This window comes from Benincasa hispida, chromosome 10, assembly GCF_027475165.1.
Source record: "Benincasa hispida cultivar pf3 chromosome 10, pf3_genome.v1.1, whole genome shotgun sequence".
NCBI lineage: Eukaryota > Viridiplantae > Streptophyta > Magnoliopsida > Cucurbitales > Cucurbitaceae > Benincasa > Benincasa hispida.
The window spans coordinates 41,748,994-41,764,586 of record NC_143487.1 but is presented as its reverse complement, the minus strand read 5'-3'; positions in this window follow the sequence as shown (position 1 = coordinate 41,764,586).

Below are 15,593 nucleotides of genomic sequence, written 5' to 3'. Positions count from 1 at the left end.
TTGTTGAAATATGTTAAATTAGCCCTAAGGGCATTTTTGTCTTTTTACTATATTTGCTAAATTAGGGTTTCACATTATTCTATTTATATCTAGGGTTGGGTCTATTGTAAACAAGATATAACAATAATAAGTTCTTTTCTATCGTGATTTTTCTTCCCTGAATTAGGGTTTTCCACGTAAACTCCTTGTGTTGCCTTCTTTCCTTATTTCAATATGGTATCAAAGCAAGGTGATGAAACCCTAGCCCCGGTAGAAGAAACTCAGTCATCAAACTTGATAGGTGAAGGTACGTTGAATAATGAGGCTGTGATTCAAGCAGCGGTTGACCGCTATCTCCGAACCATCATCCCAGGTGGTGGAATAGCTCCAGCGTCCCAACTGAACACTATTGATCGGATTCTTCCAGCCGAACAGCAGGTGGTGGTGGAAGGTCACGCCTTCCAGCCGACGCACGCGATCGGGTCACAACCAATCGGACCTCAGCTTCGCACACAATCGCCTCCGCCTCACATGTTCTCCAGCCCGCGCACGCGATCGGTCTACAGCCGGTAGGTATCTCGGTGTCGCACAGAATCGCATCTTCATCAGACGATCATGGGCTCGTTCCAGCTGCCGGGTCGGGTCAGATCGGCACGATTTCTTCTACTTCGCAGCAGATTGCCGAGCCGTTCGTCCGATACCCACCATCACAGCAGTCTGGGAGCAGCGCCGGTCACGGGTTGCCGAACTTTGCCGCTGGTGGACTTCCAGCAGTAGCTTCTTCACAGTATCATGGTGGACCGCCTCTTCCTCATGTATATCCGGTTCAGCCCCAGTTTCGAATGGGTGAGTCCATTGAAGAAAATCCCATGGTATTTAGACAGAAAAATTCCAGATCTGAATCTCATGGAGAACTCCAACAACAATTAGCTAGTCTTCAGCAACAGATGGTCGCCCTGGGAGCCCGATTGAATGGCCATGATTCTTCCCCGATGTATTCAGAAAATCCGGTATCAATGTTTCCTACTCCAACTTCTAATCTTTTATCTGGAACAATTGGAAATTCTGCAAGAATGATCACAGGAGAGAAGTTGAATGGGCAAAATTACTTCTCTTGGTCCCAAACCATTAAAATGGTTCTTGAGGGACGCCATAAGTTTGGATATTTAACTGGAGAGATACCACGACCGAATCTTGGGGATCCTCAAGAGCGTGTCTGGAAGGCAGAGGATTCTTTGCTCCGCTCAATGTTAATTAGTAGTATGGAACCACAAATCGGGAAACCCTTACTCTATTCAGCCACTGCCCGAGATATTTGGGATGCAGTGCAAAGGTTATATTTGAGGCGTCAGAACGCATCCCGCCTGTATACTCTACGTAAATAGGTTCAAGAATGCAAACAAGGGAGCATGGATGTAACGTCATACTTCAGCAAGATGTCATTGTTATGGCAAGAAATGGATCTATGTCGGGAGATCATCTGGACCTGCCCACAAGATGGAATTCAATACTCCAAGATAGAAGAGGTTGAGCGTGTGTATGATTTTCTTGCTAGGCTACACCCCAAATTTGATACAGTTCGCAGTAGAATACTGGGGCAGAAACCAATTCCGTCTCTCATGGAGGTATGTTCAGAAGTTAGATTGGAAGATGATAGATCGAGTGCAATGAATGGGCCAAGTGGTACCACTATAGAGTCAGCTGCCTTCGGGGTGAAGTCCGCTGGAGCTGATGGTGACAAGCAGAATAGTAAAACACCCCCAGTTTGTGAGCATTGTAAAAAACAGTGGCATACGAAGGATCAGTGCTGGAAATTGCATGGTCGTCCTCCAAATAGTAAACGTCGCCCTCCGAATGACAAGTCGAAATCTGGGCGTGCTCTAGTGGGTGAATCAGTTGAGGGGACTGCACAACCTCAGACACAACTTCCAGTGACTAATCCTAGGGATTCAGGTACCGTAGGAATCGGAACAGTTGCTCAATCAGGTAACCCTCAATCCTTGAGTTTCCTTGCTGAGGGGAATGAGTTATGGATTCTAGATTCAGGAGCAACCGATCACTTGACTGGCTCATCCGACCGATTTCTCTCATACTATCCAAGTGCTGGAAATGAGAGGATTCGAATTGCGGATGGGTCATTCGCTCCTGTTGCTGGAAAAGGCAGACTGTCACCATTTCATGGATTAACTCTGCAAAATGTCTTACATGTGCCCAAAATTTCTTACAATTTATTATCAATAAGCAAAATAACAAAAGATTTGAACTGTAGAGTTGTTTTCTCACCAGATACTGCTTTGTTTCAGGACTTGAGCTCGGGGAGGACGATTGGCACTGCCCGATATGACAGAGGCCTATATTTCCTTTCTACAGATGTTTCCTCCAGAAGCTTGTTTAGGACTAGTCTTTTATCTTCGTTTGCTATATCTGAAACAGATTATTTATTGTGGCATTTTCGTCTTGGACATCCTAGTTTTCAATATATGCGGTATTTGTTTCCTCATTTATTCCATAATGTGAATGTTTCTTCATTATCTTGTGATGTCTGTATACGTGCTAAACAACCTCGCGTGTCATTTGTTTCTCAACCCTATAAGCCTACCCAGCCTTTCCACCTGGTTCACAGTGATGTTTGGGGTCCCTCAAGCATCACTACCCTGTCTGGTAAACGGTGGTTTGTAACTTTCATTGATGATCATACCCGACTTACATGGGTATATCTCCTTGCTGATAAGTCCGAGGTTTTATCTACCTTCAAACAGTTCTATACCATTGTATTAACACAGTTTAACACAAAGATTGCCATTCTCCGAAGTGACAATGGTCGTGAGTTTGTCAACCACACCTTCCAGGAATTCCTAGTGTCAAAAGGGATCATCCATCAAAACTCGTGTGCCTATACTCCACAACAAAATGGGGTAGCTGAACGAAAAAATCGCCATCTTATTGAAGTTGCTCGTTCCTTGATAATTCCAGCGTCTCTTCCTTCGTACCTGTGGGGAGATGCGATTCTTACCGCAGCTCATCTAATTAATAGAATGCCTTCCCGAGTTCTAAAGTTTCAAACCCCTCTTGAGTGCTTCAAAGAGTCATATCAGTCTACCCGTCTTATTCCTGAGGTTCCTCTTCGTGTGTTTGGGTGTACAGCCTTTGTTCATACTCATGGTCCACACCGGACTAAGTTTGCTCCACGAGCTAAAACATGTGTGTTTGTCGGGTATCCCCTTCATCAGCGAGGTTATAAATGCTTTCATCCATCTTCCAGAAAATATTTTGTCACTATGGATGTCACGTTCCTTGAAGACAAACCGTTCTTTCCCGTTAGTCATCTTCAGGGGGAGACCACGAATGAAGAGACTAACAATTCCACGTATTCCATACCCATTAGCCTCAACCTTGAGCCTAGTCCCAATATTCCTGGACCTAGTCTACCTAGTCTTGAACCTAATTCTGCTCCTGTTGTTCCCGTGTCGGTTCTTCCTACTAAACAAGTGCCCTGGATAACGTATTATAGGAAGAATCTCAGAAAGGAAATTCAGGAAACCTCTGGTGTTCCATCGGAAAGTGTCCAAGCGTCAGAACCAGCACAAGTTCAAGATCCCGTTGTTTCAAAGGAGAGTCTTGAAGAAAAGTCTGGGAACATAGAAAATGACGAAATGAGCTCAAAGAAGGTTGAAATGTCAGAAAGGGATGAGATGCTTAAAAATCCTCAAGAGGATGCAGAATTGTCTCAAAAGTCCGATACTGAAGAGAGACAGACGAAAACTGACAACTATGATACCACTTTGGATATGCCAATTGCTCTGAGAAAGGGAACCAGGTCATGTACAAAATACCCTTTGCATAGCTTTCTGACCTATAGTAACTTATCTCCTGTTTTTAAGGCTTTTACTACTCAGCTAGATGCTCTAACAATACCTACCAGTGTACATGCGGCCATGGAAGTTCCCGAATGGAAAGCAGCAGTAATGGAGGAAATGAGAGCTCTTGAGGTAAATAAGACTTGGGAGTTAGTAACTCTCCCTAGAGGTCACAAAACAATTGGTTGCAAATGGGTGTTCACAGTGAAGTATAAGTCTGACGGAACACTTGAGAGGTATAAAGCCCGGTTAGTTGCTAAAGGATTCACTCAGACGTATGGGATTGATTATTCAGAAACCTTTTCCCCAGTGGCTAAGTTAAACACGATTCGTGTTCTTCTGTCTGTCGCCGTGAATAAAGATTGGCCCCTACATCAACTAGATGTAAAGAACGCATTCCTAAATGGTGAGTTGGAAGAGGAAGTTTATATGAGTCCACCTCCAGGTTTTGAAGCTAAGTTCGGGAATCATGTTTGCAAACTCAGGAAGTTTTTATATGGGTTGAAGCAGTCTTCTAGAGCGTGGTTTGACAGGTTCACCGTGTTTGTTAAGTCCCAAGGGTTTGTTCAGGGACATTCTAATCATACCTTGTTTATCAAAAAATCACCCTTAGGAAAGATTGCTGTGTTGGTAGTGTATGTTGATGACATCATCCTATTAGGGGATGATACGGCAGAAATTGCTAAGCTAAAACAAAGGATGGCAAGTGAATTTGAAATTAAGGATCTTGGTAGTTTAAGGTATTTTCTAGGGATGGAAGTGGCAAGATCAAAAGCAGGAATATCTGTTTCTCAGTGGAAGTACACTATAGACTTGTTAAAAGAAACAGGAATGACCGGATGCAAACCTATTGACACTCCTATTGAGGTCAATAACAAACTGAAAATGTTTTGGAAGGAGTTCCTGTGAATAAGGAGAGGTATCAACGCCTAGTAGGAAAACTGATTTACTTGTCTCATACTAGACCTGACATCTCCTATGCTGTGAGTGTAGTAAGTCAGTTCATGCAGGGTCCATATGAGGAGCACATGGAAGCTGTGACTCGAATTTTGAGATATTTAAAGTCCACCCCTGGGAAGGGCTTGGTATTCAGGAAACATGACACACGAAGCATCGAGGCATATACTGACTCAGATTGGGCCAGATCTGTGACTGATAGAAGGTCAGCCTCAAGGTACTGTACCTTTGTATGGGGAAATTTGGTAACTTGGCAGAGTAAAAAACAGGGTGTAGTGGCCAGAAGTAGTGCTGAGGTAGAGTATAGAGCTATGAATCTGGGAGTGTGTGAAGAAATCTGGTTGCAGAAGGTGTTATCTGATCTTCATGAGAGTAGTCCTGGGCCTATGAAGCTGTATTGTGATAATAAGGCTGCCATCAGTATTGCAAATAATCCCGTACAACATGATAGAACCAAACATGTTGAAATTGATAGGCACTTTATTAAAGAAAAGTTAGACCGCGGAGCTATTTGTATTCCCTATGTGCCTTCAGTCCAACAGATTGCCGATGTTTTTACGAAAGGGTTATCAAGACAGACGTTTGAAGCTTGTATTAGCAAGTTGGACCTTGCCGATATCTATGCCCCAACTTGAGGGGGAGTGTTGAAATATGTTAAATTAGCCCTAAGGGCATTTTTGTCTTTTTACTATATTTGCTAAATTAGGATTTCACATTATTCTATTTATATCTAGGGTTGGGTCTATTGTAAACAAGATATAACAATAATAAGTTCTTTTCTACCGTGGTTTTTCTTCCCTGAATTAGGGTTTTCCACGTAAACTCCTTGTGTTGCCTTCTTTCCCTATTTCAATACTTATATATATTTCTTATGATTTAAAATGCATTATGTTTTTGCACTGTTTCATATGTAGGATGTCTAAGCATGTTGAATATGTGCTAATACTATTGTGATATGATTATAAATTGTTGCGTGTTTGAGAACTATATTTGTTGCTTATGTGGACTGGTTATAAAGTATCGTTTAGAAGTATGTGGTAATTCCTATGCATTGTAGTGAGTTGTGAGCTTGGAAAGTGAAGTTAGATGAATATCATTTACCTCTGGGTAAAAATGGTCAAGGGGTGGTATTTCACTTTTAGATTAAAAGGAACATCAAGCCTTGGGTAAAAATGGTCAAGGGTTGATGACCCACCAACAGATTTTGTAGTTGTTGTAGACATTGTAAAGTTGGTGATCCTGAGGAAGGAGTTTGAGAAAAATCTGGTTTTAGACTTATGTCTTTGATTCTTCTTTTTAGGAGTTTGCCTTATTTTGAATTTTTGAAACTTGAAAACTTTGTTTTAAATTTAAGCAAATTTTCAGTTAGTTTGGAGTAAGATTTTGTAATAGGATTTGATTAGTTTATTTTGCTGTGTTTGAGATTAATTTGAGTTGATTAGTTTTTGGTAAGATTCGTTGAGTTTGATCAAGTAGTTGTTTGGATATTGGTGGTTTGGTAACTATAGCAATTATGTTGAGAAGAAGATGTTATTTTGAATGTCATTATGAGTGTGTTTATTTAAATTACGTGTTGAATAAAATTTTTTTGTTTTGTTGTGGTAGTGTCGTTTCTAAAGCACCGTAGCTAGTAAGGTTAGTTCAAGTTAAACTTTAATAATGATCCCTAGTTTAGTTGTGAAATTTAGGGTCGCCTTTAGCTATTTGGTTAATTTTTGCAATGAAAGAAAGATCATCAGAGAATTCTTCTTTATGGATATGACCTTTGACGTGATTCATCTCCATTATGCTGACGATACTCTTCTTTTCTGCTTTTGGGAGAATGATAATCTTTCAGTTTGATGGACAGTTCTCAATTTGTTTCTTTTGAGATCGAGCCTTTCCCTTAATGTCTATAAAACTTCTTTTATCGATTTAAACCTTGATAATGAGGAAGTGGATCGCTATGCTTCGATGTTTGGGTGCAAGGTGGAAACTCTTCTGTTCACGTATTTGGGTTTCCCTTTTGGTGGAAAATACAACGCTAAAGAAGTTTGGAATTCTCTCAAGGAGAGGTTTAAAATCAAGGTGGATAAATTGAGAGGAATCTCCCTCTCAAAGGGTGGTAGACTGGTAGACTGACGCTTGCCCAATCAGTTCTTAACTTCCTTCCTTGTTACTTTTTCTCTCTTATGCAAGCCCAATCTACACTATTAATAGTCTAGAAAAGAGTACGAGTGCAAGCCCCGTGGTTAGAGGCACTTTTTCTATTTCGGTTATTTTTGGTCTGATAGGGGGTGATAATTGTTGGGTTGGGGGGTTTATAACCCTATTAGAATGAGAGGTAGAGATGCCTTTTTGAATGAGTGGGAGATCTTTTTGGTATTTATGACTCAAAGTGGTGTGTTGTGGATGATTTTTTAACATCACCCATTCTCAAGTAGAAATGGCTCTAGTGGGTAAAAGCACTCGTTCTACTAAGAGCTTCAATGATTTCATTGATGGGGGTAATTTGGTTGACTCTCATCTGTTGAACGAGGTTTTTACTTGGGCTAATTGTCGAGTGAGAAAAGGATTGGTCGCTTTTTTGTTATCCATGGATTTGGTTGAGTCGTTTGGGGAGGTCCATAGACTGGCAGGGCCAAGAGTTACTTCTGATCACTTGCCTATCATTGTGTCTTCAAGTTGTAAAAAATGGGGGCCAAGTCTCTTTTGCTTTGAGAGTATGTGGCTTTGACATCCCTCTTTTAAGGCCCTTCTCCTTAGTTAGTGGAATTCTCCTTTTTAGGGGTGGTGGGAAGGATATCGGTTTATGGGCAAGTTGAGGGCTTTAAAGAGGGATCTTAAGATTTGGAATAAAGAAACCTTTGGAGATATTAGAATTAAGAAATGTCAACTTTTGTCCAAGATTAAAAGTCTTGATGAGTTGGAGTTTGAGGGCCTCCTTGATGATATTCGAAAAAAGGAGAAGGATTCCTTAAAATACCAATTTGCTGAAGTGGTTCGCAAGGAACCGTACGTGTGCCTGAAGGCAAAAGGTGAAAGTGTGTAGGATTAAAGATGGAGATTGCAACACATTTTTTTCCATAGAATTGTGAATGGAAGGAAAAAAAGGAATACAATTGGTCCTTTGGTTAAAGATTCTAGTAAGGTCATCAGGAATGACAAGGAGATTGAAGAGGAGGTTATATCTTTGTTTTCAACTATTTATTGGTCTGAGGTGTTTCCTAAACCTTTTATTGACGAGATTGACTAGAGTGCTATTTCTGAAAGGAAAAGGGAGGATTTGATAGAGCCTTTCTCTAAGGAAGAGATTAATGTGCAATTTTTGACAATGATAGATCTAAACCGGCAGGCCCTGATGGTTTCTCCATGGCTTTCTAACAAGATAATTTGAATTTGCTTAAAGAAGACCTCACCAAAGTTTTCTAAGAATTCTTCGAAAGAGGTATCCAAAAGTTTAATTACTATTGTGTATAAAATCCTTGCTAAAGTGTTGGCCACCGGTTAAAGAGGGTGCTTCCGTTGACTATCTCAGATACTCAGGGTGTATTTGTTGTTGGGAGACAAATTTTGGAACAAGCTCTTATTAGTAATGAAGCAATTGACAATTACATGCTAAAAAGATTAAAGAAATTGACTTTGAAAAGGCCTATGACCTTGTGGATTAGAACTTCTTAGGCAAGGTGTTGGGTGAGAAGGACTTTGGTTATAAATGGAGGATGTGGATGTGGAGGTGCTTAAGGAATATTAACTATTCTTTTCTTATAAATGGGAGTCCTAAAGGCAAAGTATGTTGGGTTTTATACCATAAAATTTGTAGACAGTAAATGTTATTAATTGACTGTAATCAATAAAGAGTTATGAATGTTAATTCTATAAATGTTATTGCCTGTAGTATTGTCTATTTTGTCTTAATTACCTAAATCCAATAAACTGACATCCAAGCCTATCTTATGAGTCTTGAACTGTATGTGGAGACATACAGAGATCAATATTCACGATACAACCTAAAGGGTCTACTGTATAGTGATAAGGTTGGGTACCTTATCCTAGTATCGCTATAGATATGACCCACTTTGTATTTGATACAAATGTAATGATCCAACGCATCCGTGTAGGTGACACGCAAGTAGGGTATCCTATGCAATGAGTTTGCATAAGACTGGATCGTGAAATAGTAACCACTAGATATAACATCATTGACTAGTTAGGTTTCTATTTCAATAGGATGACCTAGGTGACTTAATCTTCATCCTGAGTATGTTATGAACTCCTGTTCACGAGGGATTGATCTTTGATTTGCATGGGTGAGGGTAGCTAGTTCGCCGACCAATATGCCCACAATTTTGGGAACAAGACCAAGTGGAGAGCTGAGGACATAATAATACAAGACAGAATTCACTCATTCCCGCCTTAAGGGTAACTAGATGAGTATTCTCTTAAGTGGTATCTTCAGGACTTAAATAAAAGGTCCGGCCTGAGAGGGGTTTATGTTTATTTATTGGATCATAAACAAGTTTTTCATTAGAGGAGCACTAGTACTTAAGGAGTCAGAGGTAACCCAAGAACAAAATGGTAATTTGACCCAGTTAGAGTTACGACACTCGTAAAGGACTAACTTTCTGATATTGGTCTAATCTGTGGACATAAAAATATATATGTAGTGAGAAGAGTGCAACTATGGATCTTTAGTGGAGTGTATCTACAGTTAACGAATATTGATTAATTTGGTTAACGAGTTTAACCAATTAATATCTTATCGTTGGAGCTTCTGATCTACAGATCTACTAGGTCCCCTCATTAGCTCACTAGAGGATACATAAGAGGGATAATTTAAATTGTTGAGATAAATTTGAGGAAACTATATATTAATGTGATTAATATATAATTAATTATGGATATGATTTATAATTAAATTGAAAAGTAAAATTTGAATAAGATTCAAATTAATTAATTTAAGTGAATTTGATTCACAAAGAATTAATTAATAGAGAGGTTTTGCACATATACATGGGATGTATATGATAATTAAATATATATATTAAATTGGATTTAATATATAAATAGTTGTTTAATTATTGAGCAAATTAAAATTAACTAAGTGTTATTTAATTGGGCTAATTAATTAACTACGTGTTATTTAATGGGTTAATTAATTAAATAAGTGTTATTTAATTAATTATATTAAAAGAAACTATTTGGAAAATAGAGGGATTTTGTACATATACAAGGATCTATATGATAATTAAATATATACATTAAATAGGCTTTAATATATGAGTAGTTATTTAATTATTGTACAAATTAAAATTAACTAAGTGTTATTTAATTGGGCTAATTAATTAACTAAGTGTTATTTAATGGGCTATTAATTAAATAAATATTATTTAATTAATTATATTAAAGGAAAATATTAGGAAAAAAGCTTGACCCTTCCCTATATAAAAACCTCTCTATGACCCTTTGACAATATACATTCTACACAAGACATAATACACAACACTTTAGTATTATTGTGCAGAATTTTCTCTAAGCCATAAATAAAATTCTCTCTACACTCCAAAACTTGTTTCTCCTCTCCCTCTCCTAATACTTGGATACCACTTATCCCTTTATTGGAATCCTAGAGAATAATGAGGTTATTCTCGTGGTAGTGTTCGAGATTGTTCAAGGAGTTGTTCGTGATCAAGACCATTGTGGAGATCCATTCGTTCGAACTTGGAGAAGATTGTTCATGGCACTTGTGAATCTACAAGGGTAAGAATCTTTCTGATATTTTCTCTAATGAATGATAATTTACATGTTTATTTATTTTTTTTAGTATAATGATTTTGTTTAATGTAAAATTGACTTGCGGGATGCAAGGCATTTTAACAAAACGCTTCCGCTGCGAGATTTGATCCTTTCAAAATGGTGGGTTCGAGAGGGCTTCGACAAGGAAACCATTTATCCCCCTTCTTATTCCTCTAGGTAGTGGATATTTTTAGAACTGTAGGCAAGTGTGTGGATGGTAGTGTTGTTACTCTCTTTCAAGTGGGTGAGGCTACGACCCCCCTCACTCTCACATCTTCTGTTTGCTGATGACACAATCTTTTTCTGTTCTGGTAGTGAGGCCTTGTTTATTATGCTAAATCATATCTTGGTTTTCTTTGAGGATATTTCTGGTTTGACTTTTAATAGGTGTAAATGTAGTTTAATGGGATTTAATGTGAGGTTGGGAAGCTTAAAAGGTGATCAGACATGGTGGGGTATGAGTTTCATGACCTTTCTTCTTCTTATCTTTGTCTTCCTCCTAGAAGTAACCCTAACTCAATTTTTTTGTGGGATCCTCTGGTGGAAAAAGTTAGAAGAAGGTTAGCCTCTTGGGGAAAAGGTTTCTTTTCCAAAGTGGATAGGCTCACTTTTATCAATTCAGTCTTGTCGGGTTTACCTATCTATCTCTTTTCCCTCTTCATGGATCCTGTTATGATTTTGTAAGGAGGTGGAGAGATTAATGCATGATTTCTTTTGGAAAGGGTTGATTTTGTAAGGTTTCATTTGGTTAGGTAGGAAATTGTGCAGAAGTCGATTTTTTTTCTTTTGGAGGGGGGGGGGGGGGGGGGGGGAGGGGGGGGGTTTAAAGATTGGAAACCTTACATTATGTAAGAAGGACCTCTTAGGTAAATGATTATGATGTTTCTTCTCATGGTGCAAGATTATTTCTAGTATTCATGTCCCCTATACTTTTGAGTCGTTGGCTAAGGGGAGTAGAGAAACAAATTGGGACTTATGGAAGGACATTTCGAAAGAGATCCTTTCATTTGTTAACCTTCATTGTGTCGTGAGGCAGGGGAAGGATACTTATTTTTGGGAAGATCATTGGGTAGGGGAGACTCTTTGTGCTTTATTTTTTAGATTGTTTCATTTATATTGCAAAAAAATAAAATAAAATAAAAATAATAAAAATCATTTTGTGACTGACTTTCTTGTTTGGTCGAGAGTCGTGTTCCTTTTCTTCAGTTTCCGTCATCCTCTTTCTAATAGGGAACATGTCACACCCCCTCCCGAGTACACCTCTACTACCAAAAAGGAGGCATGGGGATGATAGTTACTACCCTTCGGTGATATCCATTGTCCATCTTTATTTGATTTACTTTAATCTCAATCTTAGCCAGTGATGATTTAACTTTAAATTCTTATTTTATTACAAGAGAACAAGGTTCATACAACTTATAAGAATTTACAACAATTTTCTCTTAACCTCACTTTATCTACTTAAAAGGAACTTGTGAGGAAATTACCTTCGATTCTTGGGCCATTCTTTTTTCTTCTTTGTCGAATAGCGGAAGAAGACCTGAATCATATCCTTTAGCAGTGTGAATATGTTACTTTTGTTTGGGAGTTGTTCCTTCAGATGTTCGGTGTCTCTATGACTTGCCAGTGGGGTATTTATAGTACGATCGAGAAGTTCCTTCTCCATCTGCAATGAAGGGAGAATAGTTATTTTTATGGCTTGTTGGGTTGTGTGCTTTAATTTATAGACTTTTTGGGGCGAGCGGAATGATAGGACTTTTAGAAGGAGGGATAGGGACCCTATTGAGATTTGGTCCCTTGTTTGCTATCATGTTTCCTTGTGGGCTTCGTTTTTGAAGTCCTTTTGTAAGTATCAATATAAAGATATACTTGGTTCACTAACGGTGTGTTTGCTACGCTTGTGGGTAAGAGGGAGAACAATATTATTAGAGATAATGTTCTCTGAATACAAAAAAAAAAAAAAAAAAAACACAGCATCTCTAAGGGTTAGGGAGTTTATATAACGCTCTACTCTAAACCCCAGGGTCATAATCATAAATAACTACAAATAAGTAGATATGCTAAATACGAATTCCGAATAGCCAGTGAGACTCCTGTACTTGGTTGTTCGAAGCGCTAACAAACAAATTCAAGACATTCCAACATACTCCATAGACATTCTTTTGCATAGATGGAGCCCCGTTTTGTAAGAGGACTTCTCTCTTTGTGGGCTTGGTAGTTTATATGTCCATTCTTATATTCTTTCATTTATTCTCAATGAAAGTGGTTGTTTCTATCTTTAAAAAAAAAAAAGATCGTTAGAGACTTTATTTGGACCGGGGACCCTATATCCTACCTCTCACCTTGTCAACTGGAGTGGCATCCTCCCTATTGATTTTGGTGGTCTTGGAATTGGTTCCTTTTGTCAGAAGAACATCACTCTTCTTATGAAATGGTTGTGGTGGTTTTTTCATGAAGAAGACGCCTCTTTGGAGATGTGTTATTGGGGCTATATGGAGTTGTTGCTCTCGGTTGGTCTTCTAAAATGACTAAGAAGGGAAGACTTTGGACCAACATTTTAAAATTTAATGAGCACTTCTTTAATTTCATTGAGTTTATTGTGGGAGATGGTAGATTGGTCGATTTTTGGAAAGATAGGTGGTGTGACTCTCAACCTCCTGCGCTCAAATTCCCTGATATTTATACCTTCTTTAAAAATAGATGTTGTGATTGCGGATTGTTGGTGTGCTTCTAGTCATTCCTGGAACTTGGGCCTTAGAAGACGGGATTTTCCTTCATAGAGAGTTGGATGATTTGGTGGCTATATTGGAAACCCTAAACTCTTGACCACCTCAAAATACTCATGACCGACTCAAATGGAAGTTAGATGCCTCAGAGAAGTTTACTACAAGAACTACCTTTTTTGAACCTCACTAAGAGAGTCCCTTGCCTTTAGTGTCTCTTGTGTGGAGGCTTTAAATCCCCAAAAATATTGAATTCTTTTTGTTGTCCCTCGCTTGTAGAAGCTTAAACACTCACGGGAAACTTAAAAGGAAGTTTAAAATCTCTTCCCTCTACCCTTCCATTGTTGTCTCTGGTTGAAGTTGACAGAATCCTTGAATCATTTGTTCCTTCACTGACCTTGTCACAAAGGGTTGGGCTTTTCTATTTAGAACTTTTGGGTTGATGATTGGATGGTTGACTTTGGTGCATTTGGAAGGAAAGAAATAGTCGATTTTCTGAAGATAAGTATGCTTATTTTGAATTTTTTTTTTCTTTCTTTTTTATGGTTGTTCAACACATAACCTATTGATGGTGTACTAATTACACCAAATACTTTTGTAACTATAGCCTCTTCATGATTTGATGGCTCTCCTACTGTAGTTATTTGGGGAAGACTCTCCTCAACCCCTTGCCCTTAAGTTGTTACCTTTTGTTTACTTTGGAATATACATGTTTAATTCCTATAAAAGAAAGTTTGGTTTTTTAAAGTGTAAAAAGGATGAAAAACCTCTTGAAAACATATGTATTATCAACTTTGAGATCAAATGTTCTATTTACTCTGCATATAAAATATATGTGTATGATCTACACCCAACTTTTCTCTAAATATATTTCTTGTATTTAAATTTACGATGTTTTACATTTCTCTCTAACAAATTTGTATATCTATGTGTCTGAATTTTTATTCCTATGTAAGATATACATTTTCTCCTCCAGAAAACATCTCCATATCTTTTTGATTTAGAAGTAGATCACCTTAAGAGCAAAATAATAGTTATCAAACTTAAATTTAATTTTTTGTTTCTAAAGAATGAAATAAGTAAATAAAAAATAGTTGACAATACCAAATTAAAGTGGGTATATTTTTTGAATTATTAAAACATATCAACTACTACCATGAATCTGATCTAGTATATAACCTAAATAGATCCACATTATTGTACTCTCTATTGAAGTGGCCCCTAATTTCAAATTTCTCATGCATCCACATATATTTCCCCTCATGTTAAGGTTATAATAGTGTCAAAATTGACATCCTAAGAATTGGTTTTATTTTATTTATTATTTTTAGAACAGGGGTTGTCATTGAAATTAGGAAAACACTATAAAAAAAAGGTATAAAAACAGTCCATCTTGATAAAACCAATCCATTTTCTTCTACTCCATTCTTGATAACTGAAAGATATAACAACAAATGTGAATAGTTAATTATGATTTGATTTTCAAATTAGACTTATAAATTTCGCTACCATCTCTAATAATATATATATATTGTTATCTATTTTCTGTCAATGACTTCAAATACAAGGATTGTGACAACCGTACTAAAGAACAGAAATTGAGAGAAAAGAAACGTAACTTCTAAGAAATATTAAACTACAAAATAAAAATGTTATTAATAGTGTCTAACTGAACTTACTTCAATAGTAATTAACATAACCTTCTCTAAAAGAATTAAAGATGTATCTTTAGATTATCATGTTTGTTTTTCAGGAATATTTTTGAAGATATCTAGGAATATTTTTATAACTATGTTTGTTTCATAGGATTTTTATTTGGACATGTCTTAATTTTACATAATGTTCTAAGAATGCCCTTACAAATATTTATTAATTTATAACTAATTTGATAGAATTTGAACTCTTATAACATATTTGTTTTTATCAATTTGATTTTTTTTAAAAAAAAAATTAATATAATTTATATTATTTTTATATGTTATTTTTTCAATTAAATAATATATCATAATTTAAGTTTTTTTTACAAAATAAATATTAATTGAAATCTAAATTTGAATATATTTATAAAAAATAATAAGAATTAAGATATAGCTTAAAATCCATGATATATATGGTTGATTATATTCATTTTAATTATACAATATGAATTAAGATTAATATATCTATCTATATGTGTGTATAAAATAAAATAAAAAGGAAGAACAAAAATGTAAAATGAGGATGTTCTTAACTCGGAAATTTGGAAAATCTATATTTTATGTCGGCATCCAAAACTCTCTAGATGCTCTCTGTCGAGGCATCC